Here is an 8,091-nt window from a genome sequence, read left to right as displayed (position 1 = left end):
TTTGCATATATTTAAAAAATTTTTTTTTTTTTTTTTTTTTAATGCTTTGAACATCTTAACTGAACAAAAAAAAAATTTGCTGTATAATGAATTTTTTTCATTTTCCTAAGTTAACTTTCCCTAGTTTCCTAAGACCTATTTTCCTAGTTTCATTATTCACTCACTGGGAAGTGAGAAACCAAATATAACAAAAACATACATCAAATACATTTTTTTATTTATTTTTTGGCTCTGTGAAGCTGCCTTTGAAAATCCTACAAAAAAGTTTTGGTTAAAAGCTAGGTATTTTAGATATTTTGAATATTGAAATGAGAGCTTATTTTACTATCTGTGTCTGACAAAGATTTTCATCTGTAATTTGCAAATAATTCTGAACACTGTAATTTTAGCTTTTTCAAGTGTGTTTGGTTAGGGTTAGAGCACTTTTAGATGCACTTGCACGTTAGAACTGGAGTTGAAGTGCCCTGACATACAGAAAATAAATGTTTTTATTTTGTGTCTGTACAGTTGCTTTTGAATGGCTGCCTATGAGGGTCAAATTGACCCGCGAACATCACGAACGTAACAGTAATTTTGTTTGTATATGTCAAAACACATCAGCATGTTGAAACTTTGCATGCATGTTCATCATGATAAATGAGAAAAAGTCACAAAATATCAAGAAAAAAAAACAAAAGTTAACCAGTATTTCCAACAACTTGAAAATCGAAACGGGTCAAATTGACCCGCAACATAACACAAGGGTTAATGAAGGACGTGTGGATGCTTTTTAAAATCATGAAAAATCCATACGCACAAATTCATTACCTCATTGGCTGTTTACATGCACCTTATACATATGCAGAATATTGTGATTATGTAAATGCAAACAGTACTGTGGTATAACCATAGCAACGGCAGTCCTCTGTGAGTGAAGGGAAATCACTGCCTCTCGATTTCTCCCGGGAAACGCCAGAAAGGTCAAATCATTTTTCTCACCCTTCAATCAGCTGAAAATACTCGGCAAAAAGTGAGAATATCACAAACACACAGCGGGATTCTCCAGTCACAATTTAATTTTAGGTTATAGCTTTTACATGCACCACACTTACACCTAGTGAGCTGTCTACGTAGGGAGCATTTTAAGGCTCACTCAAACTCAAAGGCTAGTGAACAGTTAAACGTTTAGTAATGATGCCTTGCGTGTTTCCTTCCCATACATCACTGTGGCAAGCTCAGTCAAAAGGTTTATGAATAAACATTTTGTTAAATACTCCAAAGAACAGATCAAAATTACCATCAGTGTAATTAAAAACAGATTTATGCAAATGTATGCTTATTGGAGTACCATGCTGTTAGCTTATAGCAGCGTGTTATTATCAACCTGTAAACTGTAAATCAATTCAAATCAGAGCGTTTATAAGGCAGAGAGGGTTCGGTTCTCAACTTTGATTTCTTCCAATGTCAAGCGGCGCAAAAGCAAAACATTATCCTTGAATGCATGAGTGTGCAGATCTCAATTATCAATATGGAAAATGTTTTCAACTTTCCAAAGGATTTGATGATAGATTTGACAACCTGAAATTACATGTCGTGAAATTGTATAGACTTGGTGACCTCGATGAGAATCTCATTTTAGAGTGGCAAAAAACTGCTTTTATTTATTTATTTTTATTTATCTTTTTGAAGAAATCACAATAAAAGATTCAAACACACACACACACACACTTGCATCTGAAGCTCTTGTTGGCTCATCACGTTTTCCTCCTCGGATCAAAGCGCACATTGAGAGGCTTGGCCGGAGTCCAACAGACACACACACACACACACACACACACACACACACACACACACACACACACACACACACACACACACACACACACACACACACACACACACACACACACACACACGAGTCAATAAGCATTTCCAGCACTTACTCTACTCTCCAGAATGAAGTGCCAGAAGACACCTGAGCCTTCATGGACATTCACCATCTCAACCAAGTGTGAGTTCTCGCTGTAAAGCTGCTGACGGCCGTTCTGTAGCTCTTCGTGTACTATGATACGTCATTACACTCTTAAAAATAAGGATTCTTTATTGGCATTGATGGTTCCATGAAGAACCCTTTAACATCCATAGAAGCTTTCCATTGCACAGAAGGCTCTTTATGATGGAAGAATGTTCTTCAGATCATATTGTTCACACTAAGAAAAACCAAGGGGGACTTTGGGGAACTCAACCATCAGCAGAAAAGGCTTTTTGACTTGCATCGAAGGAGGAACCCCAGTTATTAGACACTAAACATCATAGACATTTATGCCAGAAAGTAACCAAAGCCCAAACCATTTAGAACAATCTGCATCTGGGTAGATGCATTATATATTTGAACAATTTCAAAAAACATTTGTTTGAGACTTAATAACTTGTGAGCCTTCTACATTACCGCTGTAAGCACACACACACTTCAATGGTAAGAAAGAAACACACTTAACAATGAGAGGTTAAATGAGTTAAATGGTAATAAATGTAATAAATCATTTTAATATTAACAATAAATAATATTTTATTTAAAATATAAATGATTTTTTATTGAAATAAATGCTTATTTTGAATGCTCATTATACATTTGATTATATATTTTTATTAAAATGATAAAAATATGAATTTGTATTTCATTATTATTATAAAATATTTTTTAATAAATAATTGCTTTAATCTTATTCATTGGCCTCTCATATAATTTGTTAAATATATTATTGTGTATTTTAAAAGATAATAGCTAAAATGTTTTTTTTATTTCATAATTTATTATAAAATATTTATCTTTTAATAAAATAATTGCTTATTTGAAACTTTCACTTGCCTCTCATATATTTTCTTATAGATTTTATGAAAAATATTTTACTTTTTTTTATTCAATTACTTTTACAACAATTTAAAAATATATATATTTTTACTAAAATAATTTATTTTTAACGTTCATTGACCTCACATCTTATACATTTTATTAAATACTATATTATATTCTATTAAAATGTACTTTTGTTTCATTATTTTTATAGGCCGAAATGTTTGTAATCTTTATCTCCTGTTTGCAATAATATATTTTTAGAGTGAAGACCTTATTAGCATGTTTGTTGTACTGATATATAAGTCTCAGCACCTGATTAGCTGGGAGAGCGCGCTGAGCGTTCTTGATTATTTTTATAATAAAATAGTTTTATAAAATGATTGTTTATTTTAAACATGTTGATTGGCCTCTCCTCTTATACATTTTATGAAATATATTTTATATAAATGTTTATTTCATTATTTTTATAATATTCATTATTTTTAAATTAAATATATGCTTAAATGTTCATTGGCCTCTCCTCTTTAAATCTCACTGCATCACGCTGTATACATTTTTGGTAATTCTGTATAAAAAATAAAAATATATATATATTTTTTAAATTCAGTCACACTTACTGAGCAGTGCTGAGACCACAGACAGAATATTTCCATGCTATGACTGACCAACTCAGGGCCATTACGGGACCTTAGTGAGCAGCCTCATTTCAGGACCCAGAACAGCATTCCTCCGTCTCGCTCACTCTTTCATCTGACATCCAAACAGAATCACCACATGTACATTATCATATGAACAATGAAAAATCAAGTCTAAAGCTACGGTATTATTGAAGAAACTCAACCTAAAACACTCAATTGATTTTTTAAATATGTTTCTATGGTAACAGTCGAGTTTAGTATTCTCAACTGTGGTCGATAAAAACAATATTTGGCTTTCTGGCACACAGAGAGGTGATTTGGCATCCATACTTAAATTCAGCCCGCTCGATCTCTGAAGAAAAAATACAGAGCAAAAAAAAAAAAGCTTGTGCAAGGGATGCAAAAACAGATTAATGAGAAAACAGAAAACAGTCTCAGAAACTGATCGCAATGTGTGCAATATTATATTTTTTTCACAAGATGAAAATCAATCTCTTACTGCTTTCACGCAATGACTCCACATTTTGGACATTCAATCAAGATTCGAGAATCATTTAATAGAGGACTGTCCTCCAATTCTCTTGCCCCGAGGCCTGTAGAATAATCATGATTCATAACCCATTTAACCCTTTGATGCACAACATGGGTCTAAATAGACCCGACTGAGTTTTCATCTTCTATATCTTTGCAAAAATTTCATTTCATCATTCAGTATTCCAGGTATTCCTCAATTAACTTGTTTTAGATCATTACAAATCCTTATTTAAATTTTTCCTTTCTTACTTTTCAAATAAAAATCGTTTTTGTATCACTACCCTTCTAATGCGCAACATGGGTCTAAAAAGACCCGTGTTCATGTTTCTTTGCTGAATATTTGAAAGAAATGTATTTTATCATTTATTAATCCAGGTATTCATTAAATATCTTGTTTTTGATTTCCACAAATCATTATATTTATTTTTCCTTTCTTACTTTATAAACAAACAAGTTTTTTGTATTTCTACATCAATTTTACACACATGGGTCAAAAATTACCCATATAGGAACCTTTGATATTTATAAATAGTATAAATATATTTACTGCAGAAAACTATTCATCTGCCACACATTTCACAATTCAACACGGCTGCTTTTGTATATTTCATGCATGTAAGTTTTATTTTATAAAAAATTTTCACAGAAAATATTTGATATTTTGTGAAAGACATCTAGATATGGCCTAATATTTGAACGTTTAGGCTAAGGTTACCTTGACCTTGAAATCCATTACTAATGCAAAAGAGAAACATGTCCAATACTATTAGCTAGCTTGCGGTCGACATATTCTATTTTATCTAAATCTATCTAGCTAGGTCAACAAAATAAAAGTTGCAATAGAAAGTTATATACAAGTATATATTGTCGCTGTTGGGCAGACACCTTGTACCTCCATATTCATTTTTATTTGTGGTCATAAATCAATGCTATCGGTCACAAAAGCCGTCGTGTGGTGGCGTTCTGGTGCACTATGGCTGCTGTCGCATCATCCGGGTGGATGCTGCACATTGGTGGCGGGGAGATCATTGGTGGTGGGGAGATCCCCCTACAGTTGCACTACAGTTCAATTTCAGTGTTATCGGTTATATGTGTGTTATGTGTGACAAAGTGGCCAATAAACATATTTCAAGTGTTACAGTAAATGTGTTGATCTAAACAACTGTGACATTGGTTATTTTAACAAAAAGCTTTCTTTATTCTTTTGTTTTATCACGCTTGCATAGATGGGTCATTTTAGACCCATGTGTGTAAACTTGATGTATTAACACAAAACATAGGAAATATTAAAATATAATTTTGTGATAATTGAAAACAAGATATTTAGAATATTCATAAATCATGAAATTTATAGATCATGAAATATTAAATGCTCAAATAAAGTGATTTCAAAAGGTGAAACAAAAAAAATGCCAAGCCATGCATGAAATAACATAGGAAATGAATACGGGTCTTTTTAGACCCATGTTGTGCATTAGAGGGGGTATCCATAGCTTGCGCATCAAAGGGTTAAGGTGCATTTCACATGATGTTCAACAAGAAAATGTTGTAGAATGGGACTGGGTTTTATTCATAAGGAATAAAAAAAAAAAGACCAATAGGACCAGGAATTAGAACATGAATTGGAACCAGGAACATGTATTGCTAAAGAAAAAAATGTACATCTTTTTGTTGACTAACTGCCATGAAGGACGGTCAGAAGCAAAGGGAAACTGAAAGTGTAATTGCATTCAAGCATGTGGATGTGGAGGAAATTCAATGCATAAACTGCTTTCAATTCCAATGCTCCACCATTTGCTACGTACACTCCTCATGCACGTGGCGTGTGTATTGTGAGGTTGTGTAAATCGGGAGTTTCCGGGATCTTCAAGTGTGCACACAAAACTATCAGCCTGAAGTCATGCATCCATCTCTGAGAACTTTACAGATAACAATCTTTATGGTGGGATGCTGTGTAACAATTTTTTTTCTCCTGATATCTTCATCAATTGGCAAACATTTTTGTAATGCTTTGAGTATTTAAATTAGATTAAATGTTTAAAGGTTACTTCACCCAAACATTTTAAATATTTAATTAATTCCTCACCCTCATATGGAAGCTTGTTTCCGCCACTGAATAAAAAATAAAAATAAAATTGCGACTTTTTATCTCACAATTGCAAAATATGAAGTCAGAATTGCGAGATATAAAAGTTATATCTCGAATTCTGAGAAACAAAGTCGACAATTGCGACTTCCTCCCAATTCTGACTTTTTCCTGATAAATTCTGGGACTTTTTTCCTCTCAATAGCGGGTTTACATCTCGCAATTCTGACTTTATACACACATCTTTTCTCAGGAATTGAGATATAAACTCGCAATTGAGAGTTATAGATTCTAAGGGGAAAAAAAGACTAACTTTATATCACGCAAATCTGACTTTATAACACGCAATTCTGACTTTATAACACGCAATTGGGACTTTATATCAATCAATTCTAACTTTAAAACACGCAATTGCAACTTTATATCAATCAATTCTGACTTTATAACACGCAATTGCAACTTTATATCAATCAATTCTGACTTTATAACACGTAATTGCGACTTTTTACACAATTCTGACTTTATAACACGCAATTGCAACTTTATATCAATCAATTCTGACATTATCTCACAATTCTGACTTTATAACACGCAATTCTGACTTTATAACACGTAATTGCGACTTTTTACACAATTCTGACTTTATAACACGCAATTGCAACTTTATATCAATCAATTCTGACATTATCTCACAATTCTGACTTTATAACACGCAATTCTGACTTTATAACACGTAATTGCGACTTTATTTTACACAATTCTGACTTTATAACACGCAATTGCAACTTTATATCAATTAATTCTGACTTTATCTCGCAATTCTGACTTTATAACACGCAATTGCGACTTTATATCAAATTCTGACTTTATATCTCGCAATTCTGACTTTATAACACGCAATTGCAACTTTATATCAATTAATTCTGACTTTATCTCGCAATTCTGACTTTATAACACGCAATTGCGACTTTATATCAAATTCTGACTTTATAACACGCAATTGCAACTTTATATCAATAAATTCTGACTTTATATCTCGCAATTCTGACTTTATAACACGCAATTGCGACTTTATATCAATCAATTCTGACTTTATATCTCGTAATTCTGACTTTATAACACGCAATTGCGACTTATATCAATAAATTCTGACTTTATATCTCGCAATTCTGACTTTATAACACGCAATTGCGACTTTATATCAATCAATTCTGACTTTATATCTCGTAATTCTGACTTTATAACACGCAATTGCGACTTATATCAATAAATTCTGACTTTATATCTCGCAATTCTGACTATTTTACACAATTCTGACTTTATAACACGCAATTGCAACTTTATATCAATCAATTCTGACTTTATATCTCGCAATTGCGACTATTTTACACAATTCTGACTTTATAACACGCAATTGTGACTTTATATCAATCAATTCTGACTTTATATCTCGCAATTGTGACTTTATAACACGCAATTGCGACTTTATTTTACACAATTCTGACTTTATAACACGCAATTGCGACTTTATATCAATAAATTCTGACTTTATATCTCGCAATTGTGAGAAATAAAGTCAGAAAAGTGAGATAATAAAGTACCAATTACCTTTTTAATTTTTCATTCTGTGGCGGAAACAAGCTTCCATACCCTCATGTCGTTCCAAACCCGCAAAACTTTCGTTCATCGAAATCTGAGAGCTTTCTGTCCCTCCATTGACAGTCTACGCAACTACAAAGCTACTTTCAAGCCCTGGAAACATAGTAAAGACATCAATTTTATGAAGTGATTTGTTTGCGCAAAAAAACTAACTTCAATTACGAAATATTAATCTCCCAACGCACGTTCACAATGTCTGCTCTCGCGTCAACAACACGCATGCATCGTGAACACACATTAAAGGCCAGGGGTGGAAACTTTCACACAGGATGATTGGGGAAAAAATCTCTTTTGTTTAAAGAACACTTTACCCCCAATCATCCTGTGCAGATGTTCAC

The sequence above is a fragment of the Rhinichthys klamathensis genome, unplaced genomic scaffold (genome assembly GCF_029890125.1).
Source record: "Rhinichthys klamathensis goyatoka isolate OS25496 unplaced genomic scaffold, OSU_Roscu_1.1 h1tg000706l_1, whole genome shotgun sequence".
Taxonomy (NCBI): domain Eukaryota; kingdom Metazoa; phylum Chordata; class Actinopteri; order Cypriniformes; family Leuciscidae; genus Rhinichthys; species Rhinichthys klamathensis.
The sequence above is the reverse complement of the archived record's forward strand: the minus strand, read 5'-3'. Positions refer to the sequence as shown.